Genomic DNA, 23,902 nt, shown 5'->3' with positions numbered 1-23,902 from the left:
ACAAACATGAATCTTTTGAAAAATTCAAAGAATTTAAATCTGAAGTAGAAAATCAAACAGGAAAGAGTATTAAAGCTCTTCGATCAGATCGTGGAGGTGAATATTTGAGTACTGAATTTGATGAATACTTGAGAGAGCATGGCATTGTTTCTCAGTTGACTCCTCCAGGAATGCCACAGTTGAATGGTGTATCTGAAAGGAGAAATCGTATCCTATTGGATATGGTACGTAGTATGATGAGCTATACTGATATGCCAATCTCCTTTTTGGGGATTTGCATTAGAATCAGCTTTGTATATTCTGAATAGGATTCCATCAAAATCAGTTTCTTCCACACCTTATGTGATATGGCATGGAAGAAAACCAAGTCTTAAGCATGTTAAGATTTGGGGTTGTCCAGCTTATATCAAAAAGCTGAACACTGATAAATTGGAGACCAGATCAGAAAAAGGTCGATTTTTTGGATATCCAAAAGATAGTTTTGGATATTATTTTTATTTGCCTACTTCACAAAAGGTTGTGATAAGTAGAGATGCCACATTTCTTGAACAACAGTTTGTTCAAGAAGGAGGCAAAGGAAGGCAAATAGAGTTAGAATTGGAGAATTCTGACCAACCAACATATCATATGGATATAGATCCATCTAGTCAACCTATACCCGTTGATGAAACATCTACAGCTGTTCCTCGTAGAACAACCAGGGTATCTCACCCACCAGTGAGATATGGTTTTCTTCATGAAGAAGAATAAGAGTTGTCTACTCATGAAGAAGTAGATCATGGAGATGATCCACTTACCTATGAAGAAGCTATATCAGATATAGACTCTTCAAAATGGATTGATGCTATGAAATCCGAGATTGATTCAATGTATAAGAATCAAGTTTGGGTTCTTGTTGACCCACCTGAAGGTATTGTACCTATAGGGAACAAATGGGTTTTCAAGAAGAAAATTGGTTCTGATGGAAAGGTAGAGACCTATAAGGCAAGGCTAGTAGCGAAAGGGTTTCGCCAAAGGTAAGGAATCGACTATGAGGAGACTTTCTCGCCTGTTGCCATGCTTAAATCAATTAGGATTTTATTAGCAACAGCTGCATACTATGATTATGAGATTTGGCAGATGGATGTCAAAAAAGAAAACATTTTCATGGAACAACCTAGGGGATTTGAATCCCAAGATGGTTCCAAGGTATGCAAGCTAAAGCGATCCATTTATGGGTTGAAACAAGCTTCGAGGAGTTGGAACATCCGTTTTGATGAAGCCATTAAATCCTTTGGTTTTATCGAAAATGAGGATGAGCCATGTGTATATAAGAAGGTTAGTGACAGTGCTATCACTTTCCTTGTCTTATATGTGAATGACATACTATTGATGGGTAATGACACAGGTATGTTGACAACTATAAAGGTATGGTTGTCAAATACATTCTCCATGAAAGACTTAGGGGAGGCAACCTATATTCTTGGGATTCGCATCTATAGAGATAGAGCGAAAAGAATAATTGGTTTATCCCAAAGTCTATACTTGGAAAAGGTGTTAAAGAGGTTTAACATGCTTGATTCCAAGAGAGGATTGTTACCAGTGAGACATGGTATCCATCTTTCTAAAGAGATGTCTCCAAAGACACCAAGAAAGAGATAAGATGGCCAGATTCCATATGCTTGGCTATTGGAAGTTTAATGTATGCAATGTTGTGTACTAGGCGGATATCGCATATCTCGTTAGTTTGACTAGCGGTATCAATCCAATCCAGTTTGGAACATGGATAGTCCAAGAATATCCTTAAGTACTTGAGAAGAACTAAGGATTTATTCTTGATTTATGGAGATGGAGACTTGCAATTGGATGGTTATACTGATTCTGATTTCCAATCAGATATCGATGATAGAAAGTCTACCTCTAGATATGTGTTCATTTGTAATGGAGGTGCAGTAAGTTGGAAGAGTTCCAAACAGAGCACGACTGCAGATTCCACTACAGAGGCTGAGTATATTGCTGCATCAGATGCTGCAAAGGAAGTTGTTTGGATAAAGAAGTTCGTGACAGAACTTACAGTAGTTCCTTCCATTGAGTCGGTTCCACTACGTGACAACAATGGAGCGATCATCTGAGCTAAGGAACTAAGGTCTCACCCAAAATCCAAACACATAGAAAGGCACTACCACATTATCAGAGATATAGTTGGGCAAGGCGATATAGCCATGCAGAAAAAATAACATCAGCTGAAAAAATCCAGCTGATCCATTCACTAAGCCAATGTCACAGACTCAGTTACACCAACATCTTGAGAAGATAGGTTTAAGATATTGTAATGAATGGCTCTAGTGCTAGTGGGAGATTGTTAGTAGTATGCCCTAGAGCATATCATTTAGTATGTATCTTGTACATATTTTTATTAATAAAAGGCATTTCCACTTTTCCGTTTACATAATATATTTATGTGTAATAGAAAAGGTCCATTGATATTTTGTTAGAAATATTATTCTTAAGTTGTTAAGAATATGAGTGATAATATTTCTAGCACAAAGTATCATAAATAGGTTCACAATTGAGGATACTTCATAATAAGGACATGACTTATCCAGAAAGATTGTATTCATGTTTGTTCCCAAGTTATTTATATGAGATATAAATAAGATGGAATGGTGAGTCTCATGCCATATAACAAACATGATAGGCACTTATAAATGATAAGTAGGCCGAACCAGTGACACTTATGACAAGCACATGGAGTTTACTCTTGTCAATGTTTTGTCATAAATCATATCAGTGCATATAATCTTTAGACCTGAGATAGCACAGTTATCTTGTATATAGGTAGTTTGAGTTTGATACTGCTTTCATACTTGTACTGTGTATGGGTATATGGGCATGTGTTGGCTCCTACTAGTTATATATGGGGTAGGTGTTGATCAAGATGGAATCTGTTCCTCTAAGTAAATAGAGATAAAATCCTATGTTCATTTAATTGTTCTTGATGTTTCAAGTTCCTGGCCAGGACAGATAGATTTATTCGTAAAAGAGTTTCGATGAGAAAATCTTTTTAATCAAGAACTGGAATTAAAAGAGAACATAATATTCATAGCAAATGGAGTTTGACATAAACCATGACTCCAGCTTGAGTTGGGATTTTGTAATAGAGAGATTATAGTGCATGGTAACATATGATTATAGGTTCATTTAAGGTAAACCTTATTACTAATTGGGTGGCTATGGCATGCTATGCTAGGTGTTAACCATGGTCTATGAGGTTCATAAAATGATTTAGAGAAATCATTTATGGTAAGAAAGAGTTCTGATGATATTAAGAGTTGATATCATGTCTCATTGCCAATTAGTGAGAAGCCTAGTAAGTCACACACATACACAAGTTATCACCTATTTAAATATGATTTAATTAATTAATTAAAGAGTTTAATTGATTAATTAAATAGGTTTGGTTTGCAATTAGATTGCAAAGTCCCTAGCATGACTTGAAACCAAATCTAGATTATTGGATGTATAATATAAGTTAAATTTATATTTAAAGTGTTTAAATATGAATTTAATTAATGAGAAATTAATTAATAGAGATTAATTAATTAATTTATATTTGATATAAATTAATTAGAAGAAGAAAATAATTATTTTGGGTTAAGAACTCAAAATTAAGACACAAGGGCATTTTGGTCATTTTGCAGTGTGACACGTGGCACCAAGAGATGGTGACACATGGCATAACACATAAGCTTGCCAAATGTTTTTTTAATCATGTAAGATGATTAAAATCAAGATTAAATATAGGTTTGACACTTGGCACAATGTGATTGGGTCACTTAAACTTAGAGCTAATCAAAGGGTGACATGTGGCAAGGGTTTAATGTGTTAACCTAGCTATTTAAGTGTTGTTATGAGAAAATAAAATACAACCAGCAGCCACACTCCTTTGTCACGCCATTTTGCAGCCCTCCCTCTATTCTTCTTCATCTCTTATCAATTCAAAGAGATTAGCCATCAATCTCTTGAATTAAGAACACTAGAAATTGTTTCTAGTGTCCTGTTTACATCTTTAATCTCTTAAAAGGCAGAACTTGATTTTCTAATTAATAGAAAAAGCTTTAGAAGCTATTCAAGGGCTGCCATAGGTGTTCTTGGTGTGGACAAGCTAGAGGGACAACATCCGATGTCCCAAGACGAATCTCAAAGGCGCAGACATTGCGAGTGCATCAAGAGGTTAGTGTAATCGTTCTTGATTTAATCTAGGGTTCTAAAATTAATCTGATTAATTTTAAAATCTTAAATGGCAAATACAGATCCAAAAACATATTAAAAGAGTTTTAATATGTTGTTTATCATTGAAATCAAATAGATAAAAATAAATCTTGCATGATGCATGTGACCCTAGGTGAAAATTTTTTGAATTCAATGGTATAAACTTGTGTTTTTCACGCTTCCATTCCTTCACTAGGTTCATTGGCCCATATGAAGTCATTGAATGTGTGGGCCCAGTGGCCTATAGGCTAGCTTTACCACCAGAGCTGGACAAGATCCACAATGTGTTCCACGTGTCCTTGCTCAGAAGATACCGCTCAGATCCTTCACATGTCATCTCCAGGGAAGAAATTGAAATACAGCCGGATTTGACATATGAAGAAGAACCTCTACGGATCCTGGCTCGGGAAGTGAAAGAGTTGAGAAATAAGCAGATTCCACTGGTGAAAGTGCTTTGGAGGCACCACAACACCAAGGAGGCAACTTGGGAAAGTGAAGAAACAATGAGGCAACAGTTCCCTCAACTGTTTGCATCAGGTAAATTTCGAGGACGAAATTTAAATTAGAGGGGAAGAGTTGTAACACCCTCCCTGTAGCAACTCCGTACATTCTACCGTTCCGGTGACCAGTGTTGGTCCGGACAGCTAGAACGTTGGGAAAAATATTTAAACTAAAGTGAGGAACCATAATTAACTCAAATATTAATAAGAAAAATTTAGTAAAAATTTTAGAAATAAAATACAACCAAGTTAAATGAGCCGGTGCCCAAGCGATGGGTAACCCAGAGGGAAGTTGCGATTCTCGCAACTAGGAGCCCTAGACCCAGGGAAAAATTCATAAAATAATTTTTGGGACTCAGAGAAGGGTCATAGAGGTTCCTATGGCATTAGAATGCCAAGAAAATATTTAGAAAAATTTTTCAATCGATACAGACAATTTTGACCTGTTAAGCCAAACGAAGGGCATTTTGGTCATTTCGCCTTCAGAGACGATTTTTGGCCGACTTGTCCAGTTAAGTAAATAATTATTATAATCTAAAATATGAATAAATATTGCTAAAAATTAAATTAAAAATGAATAGAAAAGAAAGAAAAAGAAAATGACTTAAATCCTTAATTATGACATCACTAAGATGTCATTTAAATGCCCTCCACTAATCAACATTCAACAACACAACAAAAATTCTTTAAAAACGGAAAAATGACAAATTAAGAAACCAATTTCTGGTTTCTTCTTCCTCTTCAAGCCGTGACCCTCTCTTCCATCTCCCTCCATTAAAATTTCTTTCATCACTTCCATTTTCCCATGAATTTTCACTACAAAACCCTAGACATCTTTCATTAAAACTTGTCTATACCTCTTTGGGAAATGTTTGGCAGCCTAGAAAAGGAAAGAAAGTGAAGTTTAAGCTTGAGAAAATTCTGCCCTACAAGAGGTTAGTGCCTATCTATACATAAATCTCTCTTATTCCATGTTAGAGACTTAAAATGAGTAAGGATTTGTAGATTAAATGAATAAAATTCATGTGTATGTACACTATGAATTTCAGCAGCCCTAAGGAAGGGATAAGATTGATTGTTTTTGATGGACTTAGAGTGGACTAGAGATCATGATTAAAGAATATATATATGTGGATAATGAATTAGTGAGGTAATTAAGGTATCTTGTGTAAATTCATAATGCGAATTAGGGTTTTGGGGGTGAAACTTGGACTTTGCTCATGAAATGGTGAGTGAACATTCTAATGGTCAATTAGTGACCATTTGAGGTAAGTTGACCATAATTTGAAGTGAATTAGGGTATTACAAAATGAATTGGTATGCTGCCTAGTGAGGGCAGCAGGTGAGGCTGTGAGTCCAGCCTATTTGGACTGCCATAACTCTGGCTGTGTAGGTTCAATTGGTGTTTGGCCAATTAGACATGAAACTAGACACATAATGGAACAATTTTGGTGAAGAAACCATGCCCAAAAGACCAAAGCAAGTAGACCAAAAACTGGCCCCAATCTGGATGTCCTGCAACCAGATTCTGCAGAATGACCAAATGAACAGTAATTGTTCATATTGGCCATAACTCATTGTAGAATGGCCCAATTGACCTGAAATTTTTACAGCAACAAGATAAGATATAGAAAAACAACTTTCATGAAGAAATCTACCCCAAATTATGGCCAGAACCTATCCAACAAGGCAGTTGCAGTCACTGTTCACTACACTGTAGATATGGTCAGTTCTGCAATTTTTCAATCCGGCCAGCTGTGGTTTTTGGACCATAACTGGAGCTACAAAACTCCAAATGGAGTGATTCAAAAAACGAAATTCAACTAGACAAAATAAGGAACAACTTTCATGTTTATCATTTTCTCAAATTCTCACTGCAACAGCAACTAATGGAACAGTAAAGTTTAGGTATGAAAACTGAAAAATTCTGCTCCCTTAGTTTAAGCTTAGAAATGGTATTGGTGATTAATGCCAACAAGTTTTGAATGCAAAATGTGGTATGTTGGGAGTGTCAAAAACAATGTACCTATTTTCTATGCAAAATTCAACATTTTTGTTGACTAATGAAGTGAATAGTAACATCAAAACTTGAAATCCCAAAATTGAAGAATTCTAAAGCATCAAATGCCCTAGTATACCTAACAAGATTGGTTTGGATAGTTTGGCATGCCAATAGGGTTCAGTTAGCAGTACTGCACATGGCATTATGCCATTCTGTGATTTTATGGCTTTTAGCCATTTTGACATTGTGTTGAGACTTGGCCTCGTGCCTCATATTATTTACAGCTTGTTAGCTGTTCTGTTGCACACCGGGAGATACATATGTGACCGATGGTGTGACGGCCCGAGGTACTTGATACCCAGTGCCAGTTTACCCGTTTATCCAGTCCAGTCATTCAGTATAGGTTACTTGGGCAACCAAAAGAATGAAAGTGGATAAAATTAACGAAATAAATGATTATAACGAGTACAAAACAAGTAAAACATCGATACATTCAATGCATATTTATTTCTGTTATGTCTTTTTATTTTATTATTGGCACCACTAAGCATTATTGCTTAGCGCGTTGCTTTTGCCACGCGTAGGTTCTGGAGATACTGATCGAGAGCCCAGTAGACCGCAGACTGGGTGAGACCATCCTGCAGCTCTGCATAGTGTCCGTGTCACCTCACCATCTTCAGTGCATTGGTAGGACACTAGGTTTCATTTTGGTATTTTGTAACTAATTTTTATTTTCTCATATGTAATTGAACTTATGTAATGTATTTTGATGTCCATGTAAATAATGAAAATTGTGGTTATGAATGTAAAAATTTGAGTGTTTATTTATTGCTTGTATATGAGTATCATGAGAAATGAATGTTTGAGTAATGGAAAGGTCGTTGAAAATCATATTAAGAGTTTGTTGATAAAATGGAGTTGGGATTGTTTGGAAATGATTTTGGAAGTGTTTTTCACAGGTTCTGAAGAACTGTTTTCTCCATTTTTAGCCGGTACTCTGCCGTATTTTCTATAAAATTTTCGGAACCTCAAATAAATTATAATGTCAATAAATGACTTAAATGAATTATATTTCACAAGTTATATTCAAAACTATGATCAAAATTAATTAAGATAAAATAGAGTGTTCCGGTACACCGTGTGACATATCTTACTCGGATATACTGTAGATGGTTAAGGGGTGTCACAGGAATGGTTAGAGTTAAGGCCGTATTCGGATTGAGTATTGTCATGCTGCTGGCAACATGACCAAGTTACCTTTGAGGGACCAAAAATGAAATTTTACAAGTCCAATTGGTATGAGACCAATTGAGAATGAAAATAGACGCTAAATAACACAATTTTCATTTAGGAAGCATGCCCAAAAAGTGACCAAAACCTAGTGAACAAATTGACCAAACTTGGAAAATCTCAGTCTGTCCCTATACAAACTGACTAAATGAACAGTGTTTGTTCATTTAGCCATAACTTGAGCTAGGCAAGACTAAATGACCTGAAATTTTACCAGTAGACATATGAGATATAGACCTAAAACTTTCATGAAAAACACAAACCCAAATTATGCCATTAACCAAGTCATTTGGCCACGCAAAATTGGTGACCTAAAACTGCCAAAACCAAAATTTGCCCAGAAAACTGGGTTGTGTCCAATCCAGCAGCCATGGTTCAAATGGATATAACTTGAGCTACAAAACTCCAATTGGAGTGATTCAAAAAGGAGAATAAACTTAAGACAATAGGGAACATTTTCTATGAAGAAAGTTTTGCCAAATTTCAACAGAAAAGTGACCAATGGAATAGTGCAACCTTAGACACCAAAACTGAAAATTTGTAAATTTGCCTAAAAGACTTAGAATTTGAGTAAACAATCAAAACGAACAAATTTATTGACCAAAATGTGGTATGTGGGTGAAGTTGGAATTCCCATACCTATTAAGCCTTAGAAAGTCAACAAATTGACTTGAATAGTACTATAAATAGTAACTCTAAAATGAAAATTTCCAAGAATGCTAGTTTAAGCATAATTGGGCTAAAATTAAGTATTTATGAATTAATTATTAGATTTATTGTGAAATAAGATACTGAAACACTACAAATATTGTGTTTCAACTGAAAAAGACCCGAAATGTATAAGGGACTGAGTCAAGGCCTAGAGGCGACTCACGTCAGGTTTATGCACAAAAATTTTAAATTATAGTTTTCATAATGGAAATTGATTTGTTATACATTGTGAATGTGTTTGTTCATTGTGAATTTCGAGAATGTTGTGTTGCTTATTCTACATTGGAAATTTGAAAGGAAAATTAATTATTGATTTGTATGAAATATTTGAACAATATGGTTTTGAATTTAGTTATGGCTTTGAAAATCTTATTTGAAAAATACTGTGTTGCCTACTTTGTAAATGAAAAGTTTAGAGTGAAATATGATTTGTGAATTGTATAAAATATTTGAATAACTTGATTTAAATTGTTTTTAATTCACACTTGGTATGGCAATACTAATATGTTCCTCCTCCACTTGTGGGGTGAGTTTGGTATTTGATCACCTTCCTCCCTCTCTGGCTTTCCAGTCTGAGGGGCGAGTTTGGATGAGTACTCATTAGCTAGCTAGCCACCTCCCTCATTGATTTCGATTAGTGGGGTGAGTATGCCTTATCGTGATGTACACACGGCATGTTCAGAAATTTTGTGTCATGACCTAAGTTGTGTTATTGTTTGGTAACACTATGTTTATTAAATTGTTTGATCAAGTTGTGCTATATTAAGTTTTGAAAATTATGATTTGTTATAAATGTGATTTGAGAAAAAAAAATTGTGAAATGAGATTATGAGATTTTTGAATGATGATTTGTTCATAAATATTTTATATTAAGCATTTTATGCTTTATTGTGCACCACTGAGTATTTATATACTCAGCGATAGCTTTAACTTGCTGTCGCAGATAGAGAAAAGGACATAGCAGTAGAGCGAGCTGCTACAGTTAGAGAGGAGTACAATTGAAGAATTTTTGTACGGGTATTTGTCTATACCCTAGTAGTTTAGTTTGATGTAAATATGATAGTATGCATATATATCTCTATAATTTGAGCAGTTGTATAGATAAAATTGTAATAATATTATTTTTGAGATTTTGCATCTGTAAATTAACTTATAACTGTAAATTAATGATTTAAAATGTAATGTGCATGAGTTATGAAATGTTTTGAGATATTAATTCTTGATTTGAAATTTGGATTTTAAATTGAAGTGTTGCTATTACTGTTGATTTGAAGTTTGGTGGTTGTAAATGGAGTTGTGATTGAGAAATATATTGGGAGTGTTTCTATTTTCAGGTTTTGAAGAACTATTTTCTCAAAATACAGACGGCACTCTGCCAAAATTTTTATAAAAATTGCGAAGATTTTAAATATCCAAAAATTTGATTTATGTTTGGACTCTAAATGAAGGTTTTTAATATTTGAAAAAAAAAATTTTACCCACCAATTCCAAAATGAACAAAAATTGTTTTAAAATCCCTTACAGTATATTTAATGGGTTACCGGTAGGTGAAGTACGATAATTCATTAGGTGTACTATGGGAACATGTTACATCTTATAAGGAGTTGGGTGTGACACCATGAGGTGCTCGTGGCTGAATACAAACAGGAGTACAAGAAGAAGAAGGTTGAACTTAAAGAGAAAGCGTAGTTGATCAACAACATTTTGAAGGAATGTGCCAAGGAAAGGAAGGAAAAGGAACGATAAGCCACTCTTCATTAAGAACTATGAGAAAATGTCGATCGACTAGAGAGGGCAGTAGTGCAAGGAAAACAAGCGCTGTTACCAGAATTCGAATATGCCCTGCATACATTTGATCCTGTGAGACAAGAAGAGAGTCTCTATGAATACCTCAGGAAATGTCGCTGTATCTTAAAAGGTCTCCCTGTGAAAAGATGTATGTGCCACATGAATAAGTATCATGGATACACATGCCCTCTTCATTCAACGTTGGACTATCAAACGATGCCATCATAGAGTTAACACAATTTACCCTCAGCAGACACCATTTTGGCAATTATTTACCACTGTATCCTCTAATCGGTTAGGATATTAATAAAACTACCTTAAGCAAATTAAACTAATTTCACATTCCTCCACAGAAAATCAACATTGCTCCCAACAAAGCGAACTCGACTGAGCAAGCTGCTGCACTAAAAAAGGTTTGCTTAATGAGGTCCTGAATAAAAAAGATAATGGAAGAGCAAGAGTAAGTTCAAAGTCTAAAAGGACAGTTTTCAGAGTTAAAAGAGCAAGTGTCTGAATTAATGACGATGATAAAAGCAATGGCTCACAACAAAGAAGTAGTAGGTCCCTCTCATGACCTAAATACCCCAGCAGGTGTTTTACCAACTATAACTGGGGATTCAAGCACCCAGTAGCAAGCGTCAGCCTCATTCACCTTTCAACCTCCTAATACTGATGCAGTTGTTACTGCTCAAGCCAATCCGCATGTTTCAATGTATCATACGAATGAGCCATCTCTCCCTTTTATGACCCAACCGATAAACTCGTCTTATTGCCAACCTATGCCCTACGTTGAATATTACCCATCAGCTCCCAACCCTATGCCCTATGTCTGCCCTAAGGTTAGTCCCAGATGTAATAGTGCCTCTCAAATTTAAGGTCCCTAAATTCGAAAAGTACAATGGCACTTTGGATCACTGCATACATCTGGCCACCTACATAGCCAAAATGTCTGCACTAACTGAGGATGATAAGCTGTTAATCCACTTTTTCCATGAAAGCCTTTTAGGCCCAGCTTTGCACTGGTATGTTTAGTAGGATAGGAGTAAGCTACACTCTCTGAAAGGATTTAGTGGATGCTTTCTTAAGGCAATATAAATTCAATTGTGATGTAGCCCCAACTAGAAGAGATCTCCAGAATATTGTACAAAAGGAAGGGGAAGGTTTCAAGGAGTATGCTCAGAGGTGGAGGGAAAAAGCGGCAGAAGTCTATCTACCAGTGACTGACAATGAGCTTTGCTCTCTATTTATTAAAACCCTAAAAGTCCCTTATTTCAATCTGATGATTGGGAATATGTAAGACCCTCTACTCAATCTATAGTGTAGCCAAGCAAGGCGTGCTACATTCGGTGCTGGAGTACCTTATCTTATCTTACTTTATTCTTTAATAACTTTACTCTCGTTATATTTTAAAATAAATTAAATTCGTAAGAGAAACTGATGGAGTTTCCCTAATTTATTACCGTTTGGTTTGTCTCACTATTTACCTGTTTAAAAATCTCATACAAAATTTCAATAAAATAATACATAATCTCATTATCATCAACTCACATTCAATTCTTGCAACTAACATTCATGCGTATCCATTCATGCGCAATTCATATATCAAAATTCACAAATTTCATTAATTTACATGATTTACAAACTAATTACATAAATTCATAATTTACAAGATATACAAATTAATTACATATGAAATAGTTAATTTATTAATTTACATCACATACATATTAAATACATTTTCATAACTTACATTACATTACAACATGATAACTATTTACAAAATACAAAATATATTAGTATGACCTATATGGGCCCTATCTACATGCATTGCTGAGGAGGTGACAATCTTAGTCACTTTGCAGATCTGGACTCCAAAATCCCAGTCTAATGTCCACTGGGCTTTGTCTTCAGTACCTACGCGAGGAAACAATCTATTGCGCTAAGCATTTCTGCTTAGTAGTGCAATAATAAACAAGGAAATAATATACAAATAAAGATAAAAATAGAGCAATATTTGTGTATCAAGAATTATTTCGATTTCATATGAAAATTTTAATATTAAATATCTTTTGTCATTTTTGATATTCTTTGAAAGCGTTTATCTCTTAATTTCACAGTAATAATACATATTATACAAAATTAATTAAAATATTAAAACTTATATTCATAGTATTATAGAAGATATATTTGTAATATTTATTTAAGTTAAATTTATTTTACTAATCTTTTTATCGCTTTATTTCACATTTTCTTATGTTTTAGATCATTTCATAATAAATAAAATTTTATAGCTAATCTAGTTCATTTCGGGTGTCTCTTATTCATTTATTTAATTCCCATTATTCTTAACAAATTTCACTACTCAAGTAACCTATGACAAGCTGACTAAACTGGATAAGCGGGTCCTTGGCACTAGACACCATGGTGTATTGGGCCGTCATATCACGGGACGCAAAACGTCAACCACGTATTAATCAATATAGTTGACACAGGGCACCACAGTTCCTCAGGCCATCATACCATGGGACGTAAATATGCAAAACGTCAACCACGTATGCAATTAATATGGCTAAGAAGCCATGATAACAAATAATCGGGCATACAAGCCATAAATGCGGGCATAAAGCCATAAATATAGGCATAAAGCCTTACATAGTACTGCTCAAACAATCCCCTATTGGCATGCCAATCTATCCAATCTAACACACGTGTCCAGGCAATACGTGGGCACATTAGTACCATTAAGTGTTCATATGTTTCATTATTTTATTATATGTTCCAATTATAATTTATAGTATTTTAATTTTATTCACAGTAGAAACATAAATCTCCAAATCTTAAATTTTACATACTTTATGCATTCATCATACCATTCATGTTAATTACAATTCACATCAATCTATTTTTATGTACCATTTGTACATCGAAATATTTTGCTTTCACTCATGATAAGAACGACTAGCCCATTCACACATCCATGTGATTCATTTAATCATTACAATATTTATATTAATTATCATTTACATTATTACTTGACATGTACCAATTATTGTGCAAAGTATTATTATCCTATTTATAATAGAGACATAAATTTTAATGATAACTTTATCTCATTTATACTTTAACGATCCATTCATGTTAATTTCTTTTCATATTTCAAGTTGTATTACTTATGTATTATAAGTTCCATGTGTGATGAGAATACAAATCCTAACTACCTATTCACATAATTTAAGTGTTTATTAAGTCATTTAGGTGAATTACCATTCCTATTCTAAGTAATCCATTAACATTTCATGGATTTCAATTTTTAATACCTTAATTTCCTCTAGCAATTTAGTTCTTGCATTTTGTGTCATTGTGTTTACTATTTACATTACTATTCATGTAAAATGTTGACTTTTTCATAATTAATAGGTATACCATTTCTAAACACATGGTCATACCACATTTTGGGTTACAAATTTGTTGGCATTGGTTGCCAATTGCAATTAAAAGTTCCCGAGATGTATTTCTAAAATTTCAGTTTTGGTTACCTAAGTTTACTATTCTATTTGACCTATCTACAGTGGGAATTTGGCTAAACTTTCTTCATCAAAGTTGTTCATTAATGTCTCTACTTTATTTTCCTTTTTGAATCACTCCATTTGGAGTTTTGTAGCTCAAGTTATGGCATTTTTACCATAACTGGCTGGATGGGTCATTATCCAAAATTTCTGGGCAATTCTGGTTCTGGTAGTTTTGATGAGCTAATTTTTAGGTTATGTTCATAATTTGGATTTCTATTCTTCATGAAAGTTGTTCTACTATGTCTAAGCTTTCCATGGGTTCAATAATCAAGTCATTTGGACCTCTCTACACAAAGTTATGGCCATTTGAACAATCACTATTCATATGGTCATTTTTCCAGGTTCAAATTTTGGTTACCTAGATTCAAGCAATTTTTAGGTCACTTTAGGTTGGTTTTCTAGATAGGGTCTCTCCATGAGAAATGTGACCAATTGTCCTAGGTTTCATCTCTAATTAACCTCACATTAATTGGAGCAACACAACTCTACTTATGGCCTTAAAACCACATTAGACTCAAGGTCCAGAATTTCCTGTATAAACACAATACTCCTAATACCATAATTTCACACTACTACCAACCTTAAATCACATTCCATGCACTTGAAATAGTCCATAATTGATCTCAAAAACATTAACTTATCAACATATAATCAAATTCCCATTTTTCATACTAAACCCTAACTTATAAATTTTATAAATCTTATGTAACACATATACATCATCATCTAACTCAATACACACATCAATTAACATTAATATACAAGTTTAATTGCAAGTAAACTATCAAAACCCTAGCCCTCTCATGGCTGCCAAAAATTGATCCTTCAATTATTTATCACCTTCTTTCAATTTCATAAGAATTTAACTTAATTCATTACACTAACAAGGATTAAAGAAAGAAAGGAACTTGGTTATAGCACTAACCTCACTTGTGCTCAACTTGGACTTGCCCAAACTTCAAATTCCTTCCAATTCTTGGCTGCCAATCACTTCTCCTATGTGTGGGAGTATTTTTTGGTGAAAATACTTAGGGGTTTTGGGGTGAAGAGCATGTGAAAATGAAGCTTTGTGAAATAAAAATGGTGGAAGGCTTACTTAAGGTGGTTCGGCCAGCTTGAAGAAGGGGAGAAGTTGACTTACTTTTCTTTGACTTTTATCCCTTTTTAATTATTTTATAAGTGCTTGCCTCATATTAATTTGTTAGGGGTTTTTAATTGCATCATCCTAGCATCATGCACATATCATAATTGTAATTAAATTCCATTTCTTTTTATTTTGTTTTCTTCTTTTTTTTATTTTTAATTAAATTTTTAGTAATATTTATTCATATTTTAGGACATGGATCTCACTTACTTAAATGGACAAGTTGGTCAAAAATCATCTCTGAAGGTGAAATGACTAAAATGCCCTTCGTTTGATTTACTGAGCTAAAATTGTCTGTACCAATTTACATAATTTTTCTTATATTTTCTTAATAATCTATTGTCATCTAAGCCTCAATAATCCTTCACTTGAGTCCCAAAAATTATTTCACAGGGTTTGCCACAGGTCTAGGGTTGCCAACTGTCTTCACAATCGCTTCCCATTAGGGTCACCCATCGCCGTAGCTTCGGCTCATTTAACTTCTTTGCATTTCATCTCTTAAATTATTTCTTAATTTTTCTTATTATTATTTAGATTATTTATGACTCTTCACTCTAGTTTAAATGTAGTTCTAGACATTTTAACTATCCGAACAGACATTGGTCACCAGAACAGTGGAACATACGGATTGTCTAAAGTAAGGATGTCACAATTCTTCCTCTCTAACAAAAATTTCGTCCTCGAAATTTACTTGATTTAGGTAGCTGAGATAATTTCTTCACCTCTCCCATTGTTCCCTCTGTCCTACAATTTTTCCATAGTATTTTTAAACTCATTTCTAATAATAGAACTCTGTTCTGGCATAACTATACCAAAATAGAGACCATATGCAAATATCCTCATCTTGATATACTACTAAGAAAATACATAGCTCTATACGATAGTCTCAAGTCGGTACTGTAATCTGCAGCTTGCAGCATAAATATCGAGAATATTACATAGTTACCACTGTATGTCCCAATAGATCAGATTTTCCTATACTTATCCTTTTAAATCTATCATTATATACGTAGACTTATCATAAAGAAAGAATACTTTACCTCAAATTTACATCTGGAGCATCTTGCTCCTCTCTGGCTTGGGTGACATTTGCAAGTGGTGTTATTTTTGCATCTGGTCCTTCCACAGTCTCAAATGCAGGCCGTACAATACTCCCAGTTGCCTCAAATTCCTCCAAACTGCTATTACTCTGTGCAGTGGAAGGTAATTTCTCTGTCTGTGTCTATGTAAATTCCTCTTAGGACAATCGTTTAGATAGTGGTCCATGGCCCCACATCTATAACAAGCTCCAGTCAACCCCCCTACATTCACCTTTATGCCACTTTTTATAATGGCCACACTTTCTTGGGGTAGAACTTCTCACTGTTAACCCCTATTTATTCACTACCGGTGTCTCTGGTTGGTCTCTTCTGGATATGGGTCTGGGCCTATGTCTCTTACTTCGATCAGGTGTTTGACTTAATGGTTCTCTACGTCTCTTGTTATTAGACTGGCCAAAATTTCTTTTTTATTGATCGCCACTCCTATTTGGTCCCTCTTCATGGACACAGATAATATATTTCTTTCTGAACTCTATCAGAAAGAAATCCTAAGTCACCTTAACTGACGGAACTACTTTGGTTATAGCATCCCACCATCGATAGGCAGCTTCCTATAACAGTGAAACTACACTCTCTAAACTCTATTTAGGTGTGCAATGTAATTACTATAGGACTCTTTCATTCCTTTCTAACCAATACTCCACAACTGAAGAATCGTCTCCCTTTCTGCCTTTGAAATCTATAGCCCCATATTTCCTTATTTTCCCTAAATAAGACTTCTGCTGAGGTTGTGGTGGTGGAATTGCCCAAATCACTTGTCAAAAGAATTATGTCATTTGCTCTAATAAAGCTTGTTGGGGTTGTACAAACCCCTCTGGCATTGGTGGAGCAGGATCTCCCCCGTCTCCAACATCACTCCCAGTCGGGGTACGGCTTACTACTTCTTCCTCTAGTGCCCTCTGTAATTTTGGGTCCATACCTTAACCTAAAATAACTAGAGAAAACAGATCTGCATTAGTGTCACCTTGACTCTTATGAATGCAATACATGCTATGCACACTATCTCTTTCTATCTATCTATGCCTAGGAACGCCTAAACCGTGCTCTGATACCAATAAATGTAACACCCCCTACTCGGTCTATAGTGAAAATGAAGCTTTGTAAAATAAAAATGGTGGAAGGCTTACTTAAGGTGGTTCAGCTAGCTTGAAGAAGGGGAGAAGATGACTGAATTTTCTTTGATTTTTATCCCTTTTTAATTGTTTTATGAGTGCTTGTCTCATGTTAATTGGTTAGGGTTTTTTAATTGCATCATCCTAGCATCATGCATATGTCATAATTATAATTAAATTTCATTTCTTTTTATTTTATTTTCTTCTCTTTTTTTATTTTTAAATTTTTAACAATATTTATTCATATTTTAGGACATGGATCTCACTTACTTAAATGGACAAGTTAGTCAAAAATCATCTCTGAAGGTGAAATGACTAAAATGCCCTTCGTTTTATTTACTGAGCTAAAATTGTCTGTACCGATTTACATAATTTTTCTTGTATTTTCTTAATAATCTATTGTCATCTAAGCCTCAATAATTCTTCACTTAAGTCCCAAAAATTATTTCACAGGGTTCTCCATGAGTCTAGGGTTGCCAACTGTCTTCACAGTCACTTCCTTTTAGGGTCAACCATCGCTGTAGCTTTGGCTCATTTAACTTCTTTGCATTTTATCTCTTAAATTTTTCCTTAATTTTTCTTATCATTATTTAGATTATTTATGACTCCTCACTCTAGTTTAAATGTAGTTCCAGACATTTGGACTATCCGGACATACATTGATCATCGAAACAGTAGAATATACGAATTGTCTAAAGTGAGGATGTCACAGAACACCTCTAATAGTTTTGCCGATATCATACAAACCAGGGAGAGGATCGAAGCCAATTTGAGCCTAGGAAGATTACAAGAGGCTGTAAGGGAAAGAAAACTATCAATTCTAAAAGGAAGAGAGAAGGGGCGGCTCATGTTGCAGTTAAACAACCTTACCAACCCCACCACTTCCAAAATACCTTTTGTTCCCAATTCCCTACCCAAAATCTGATGGTAGCTAACATTCCTCCACAAATCCCATGTTATTCCTATCCTTTCCCACAATAACTTCCACCACAGAACACTTACACTCCTAAACCACCAACACAGACCAATCCCTTCACCGGACCACCAACCATACAAGCCAACCCTAGACCACCCAAGAATCCCGATCCTCCCTTGCCAATGCCTTTAAGCAAAATTTATCGCTATTTGTTGAGCATCAATCAAATTGTTCCTGTACCACTAAACTCATTATAACCACCATATCCTTGGTGGTATGATGCCAACGCTCGATGCGAATATCATGGAGGCGCAGTCGGTTATTCAACTAATAACTATGGGGCACTAAAAGGGAGAGTACAGTCACTTATTAGGAATGGGTGGCTAAAAATAGAAGGAACTGGCAAGGCACCCAGTGTATTAATGAATTCACTGCCAGATCATGATGCAGGAAGGGAAGGCAATGTAAATGTGGTCGAATCCATGGGTGACGATTTGGTTTTCAAAGTTGAGCAGTTGATCCCATATTTTGAAGAAATCTTTAAACTGGCAGTAAAGAACGGATATCTAAGCCCTAGGGCACAGAAGTCTGAAGATGGCCAGTCAGGTTTAGGTCGTGCCTACCATGGAGGTACAGAGGATCACAAGATGATAAATTGTGAAGAACAACTTTGATGAAGAACATTTGGCCAAATTCTCACTGTAGAATGGCCTAATGGAACAGTGAACTCTAGCACCCAAAACTGAAATTTCTTATTTATTCTCCATTAGTTAGAAGCAATGATTGGCAACTAATGCCAACACTTTCGGGAACCCAAATGTAGTAAATCTATGTGATTAAAACTCATGTAACTATTATATATGAGAAAGTTAATATTTTGACTTAAATGACTAAATGAATAGTAACCTTACATGTTAAGTACAAATATTCAAGAAATAACTTTGTAATATGCCCTAGTAGGCCTAGTGTGATTGGTTTGGATAGGTTGGCATGCCAATAGAGTTCTGATAGCAGTATTGCGTATGGCTTCATGCCATTCTGTGATATGATAGCTTATGGCTATACTGATTATGATGTTATACTTGGCTTTATGCCTTATTGCTTTTATGGTTTATTAGCCATTCTGTTTACACAACAGGAGACACATTGTGACTGATGGTGTGACGGCTCGAGGTACCTGGTAGCCAATGCTAGTTTACCCGTTTATCCAGCCTAGTCAATTTGTATAGGTTACTTGGGCATGGAAAAGTATAAATGTAATTGAATTGATTATTAAAGAAAGTAAGGAAATTAAATATCAAGATAAAGAACAAGAATTATTAAAATAAAATGAGGCTCAAAATCATCAAAGAAAATGATTAATAAAATGCCAGAAAGAACTGAAATGAACTGGACTGATGATAAAAAAATAAAAAAAAAAAAAGCTATCTACTATTGAATGCACTAGGAACTTTAATTATTATGAAATATGTTAAGATAACCTAGAAGGTATTGAATTAAATGATTTAAAAAGATTAATAATAGAAATATAATTTAAATAAATGTTACAAATGTAACTTTCATAATAATATTAATTTAAGAATAATGCTATTAGAATATTAGTATATGGTATATTCTTACTGTAACCTTATGAACTAAGCACCTCCAAAGAGGACTAAATCAGGAAAAAAAAAAAAGAGGGGATATTAAATTTTAGAAACCTTATTGAAGCATAATTAGATCTAAATTATCTGAACCATGTTTTATTTCCATCTGTATTTTATATATTATTTTCTTTGTTATATTATTGTACCACTAAGTAGAAATGCTTAGGGCGATGGATTTATTTCCTCGCGCAGGTACTGAAGGTAAAGCCCAGTGAATATTAAACAGAGATTATGGAGTTCTGATCTGTCAAAGTATCTAAAGTGTTCAAAGTTGTCACCTCATCAGCAATGTATGTAGATAGGGCCCATATAGGTCGTAATTTTTACGCTGTATAAAATGCTTAGATATTATATTGCAATGTAGATTATGAACAGGTAATTAATAGAAATGTGATGTGAATTAATAAATCAGTTAGTTCATAAGTGATTAAATTGTATATCATGTAAATTAATGAAGATTGAAAATTTTCATATATGATTTGAGCATGAATGGGAATGTATCCAATTGGATATGAATGAAATTTTATGGATTGAATACGAAATTGAAATATATAGATGATGCATGAAATGATGAGATTTTTATTTTAAAATATTATTGAAATTTTCAAACAGGTGAACAGTGAAACATGTCAAACGTTAATAAAGTAGGAAAAACTCCGTTGGTTTCTCCATCGAAAAATAATTGATATTAAAAGATAATAACTTGAAAATGATTAAAGGAATAAAGTAAGATAAGATAGGGTGCTCCGGCACTCAATGTAGCACGCCTTGCTCGGCTACACTGTAGTCGGGTGAGGGGTGTTACAATCCTATACCCGAGATGTTGATTTTGCCAATCGCGGAAGTCCTTAAATTTTATCACCTTTTCAGGCAATGAGATACACCCTGCTGGTTTAAACCACACTAAGGCTTTGCATGCAATAGCAAAATGCAAGGGATGTATGATAGTCAAGGTTTTAATTGACAATGGGTCTGTGAGTAATGTGTTGCCAAGTGCCACTTTGGCTAGGCTCCCAATTGAACCATCTTTAATGCGCCAAAGCAACATGATAGTCAAGGCTTTCGATGGTACCAAGAGAGACGTATTAGGAGATATCAAGCTCCTGCTCCAAATTAGAGCCTGTACTTTTAATGTCACCTTTCTGGTGATGAATATTGAGCCAGCCTATACCATGTTGGTTGAGAGACCATGGATCCAAACGGCTAATGTTGTTCCCTCTACTCTCCACCAAAGGATTAAGTATGTCATGGAAGGGAAAATAGTTATAGTGAGGGGAGAGGAGGCTATGCTAGTCACCAAGCCCCATTCAGTTTCTTATCGTGGAGGCAGCTGAGCAGGCCTTAGAGAGTTCATTTTAGGCATCGGAGTTGCAAGGAACCGCTTTGAATGATGGTGGAGCCACAACTATGGTCACAAAAGTGATGCTGAAGAATGGTTACAAAGAAGGCAAGGGATTGTGCACCACGCTACAAGGGATTATTGAACCTTTAGTGGCTACTCAGAGGAATGGCCATTCTGAGTTAGGATATAAGGAGGATGCTCTAATAGATAGGAGGTTCTGGATGAGGAATATGCTCCAGGATCAGAGATTTGATAGATCACTCGAGAAGATGAGGAGAGTCCCTCAAATTGAAGATGTTTTCACCAGGTCAATCATTGAAAATATAGAAGAAGAAGGTGAAGAATCCTTGTAACATCCTCACTGTAGCAATTCCATACATTCTACTATTCTGGTGACTGGTGTTGGTCTAGATAGCTAGAATGTCTGGAAAAATATTTAGAATAGAGTGAGGATTCATAAATAACTCAAATATTAATAAGAAAAATTTAGAAAAAATTTTAGAAATAAAATACAACCAAGTTAAATGAGCCTGTGCCTTAGCGATGGGTAACCTAGTTGGAAGTTGCGGTCCTCGCAGCGAGGAGCCCTAAACCCAGGAGAAAATTCATAAAATAATTTTTGGGACTCTAGAGAAGAGTCATTGAGGTTTTGAAGGCATTAGAATGCCAAGAAAATGTTTAGAAAAATTTTTAGATCGGTACAAACGATTTTGGCTCGATAAGCCAAATGGAGGACATTTTGGTCATTTTGTCTTCAGAGATGATTTTTGACTAACTTGTCCAGTTAAGTAAATAATTATTATGACATAAAATGTGAATAAATATTGCTAAAAATTAAATTAAAATTGAGTAGAAAAGAAAATGAAATTTAATTAGGATTATGACATCATGCACATGTAAGCATGATGTAATAAAAATTTGTTAGCCAATCACTATTCAACAAGCACTCATAAAAAGGCTAAAATGAGATAAATAATACCCAAAATTCACTCATCTTCTTCCATTTTCTAGAGTTGGCCGAACCACCTCCATGGAAGTGTTCTTCCATTTTCATCTCACCTAGCTCATTTTTCTTGCTTTTCCCACCATATTTCTTATAAGTCCCAACACTAAAAATTATCCTAGAGTCTTGCTAAGGTGATTGGTTACCAAGAAAGTGAAGAAAAAATTGAATTTAGCTATGGAAAAATTCTGCTCACAAGGTTAGTGCCATATCTCTTTCTTTTCTCTTTAAAATTGATGTTAGGAGCATGAAATGAGTTAGAAATTTAAAGAATTAAAAGAATATGTTGAGGAATTGAAAGCCATAAATTTTTGTAGCCATGAGGAACCTTGAGGAAATTATGATTTTTATGGAATTAAATTTGATTAGTAGTGTTCTTGATGAGTTGTATATGGTAGAAGTTGAATTATAAGGTCTTATGCATGAATTGAGGTATTGAAAATTAGGGTTTTGAGCTATATTAGGGTTTGGCCATATTGTTGGTGAATGGAAGTTCTAATGGTCAATTAGTGACCATTTGGTTGAGTATAATGAGGAGTTGAAGTGAATTGTAGCTTTGGATGTGAGGTTTGGTGTGCTGCCTTGAGTGCCCTGCAGGTATAGATGTGAGTCCAGTATGTTTGAGCAGCTATAAATTGGGTTGTGTAGGTTTAATTGTTGCAAGTTCAATTGGACATGAAATTAGACACATAATGGCACAGTTTGATGAAGGAAACCTATCCAAAAAACAAACTTAGGATGCCCTAAAAATTGACCAAATCTGGGTAGCATCAATTCTGCTTGGGCAAAATGACCAAATGAACAGTGTTCATTCATTTGGTCATAACTCAGTATAGAAAGGTCCAATTGACCTGAATTTATATCAATGGAAAGCTAAGGCAATTTAGAACAACTTTCATGGAAAACACAAACTCAAATTCTAGACTTAACTAAATAAAATTGCTAGCTAAAACTGAACTACCAAATCTGGCAGAACCAAAAAAAATTGCCCAGAAATTCTGGGTAAAGGCAATCCGACCAGTTATGGTGAAATAGCCATAACTTGGGCTAGAAAACTCCAAATGAGGTGATTCAAAAAGTGAAATGTAACTAGACACAATAAGGAACAACTTTGATGAAGAACATTTGGCCAAATTCTCACTGTAGAATGGCCTAATGGAACAGTGAACTCTAGCACCCAAAACTAAAATTTCTTATTTATTCTCCATTGGTTAGAAGCAATGATTGGCAACTAATGCCAACACTTTTGTGAACCCAAATGTAGTAAATCTATGTGATTAAACCTCATGTAACTATTATATATGAGAAAGTTAATATTTTGACTTAAATGACCAAATGAATAGTAACCTTACATGTTAAGTACAAATGTTCAAGAAATAACTTTGTAATATGCCCTAGTAGGCCTAGTGTGATTGGTTTGGATAGGTTGGCATGCCAATAGAGTTCTGATAGCAGTATTGCGTATGGCTTCATGCCATTCTGTGATATGATAGCTTATGGCTATACTGATTATGATGTTATACTTGGC

The 23,902-nt window shown here is 34.7% G+C and overlaps 1 pseudogene; it reads left to right on the top strand.

Moving 5' to 3' along the window:
- Window positions 1-21,363, top strand: part of LOC131171232 (uncharacterized) — a 28,774-nt pseudogene extending 7,411 nt beyond the window's left edge.
- Window positions 21,364-23,902: the final 2,539 nt, after the last annotated feature.

Source organism: Hevea brasiliensis, chromosome 12 (genome assembly GCF_030052815.1).
Source record: "Hevea brasiliensis isolate MT/VB/25A 57/8 chromosome 12, ASM3005281v1, whole genome shotgun sequence".
NCBI classification, from domain to species: Eukaryota; Viridiplantae; Streptophyta; class Magnoliopsida; order Malpighiales; family Euphorbiaceae; genus Hevea; species Hevea brasiliensis.
Note: the sequence above shows the minus strand (reverse complement) of the source record. Positions and strands in the feature narration are given on the sequence as shown.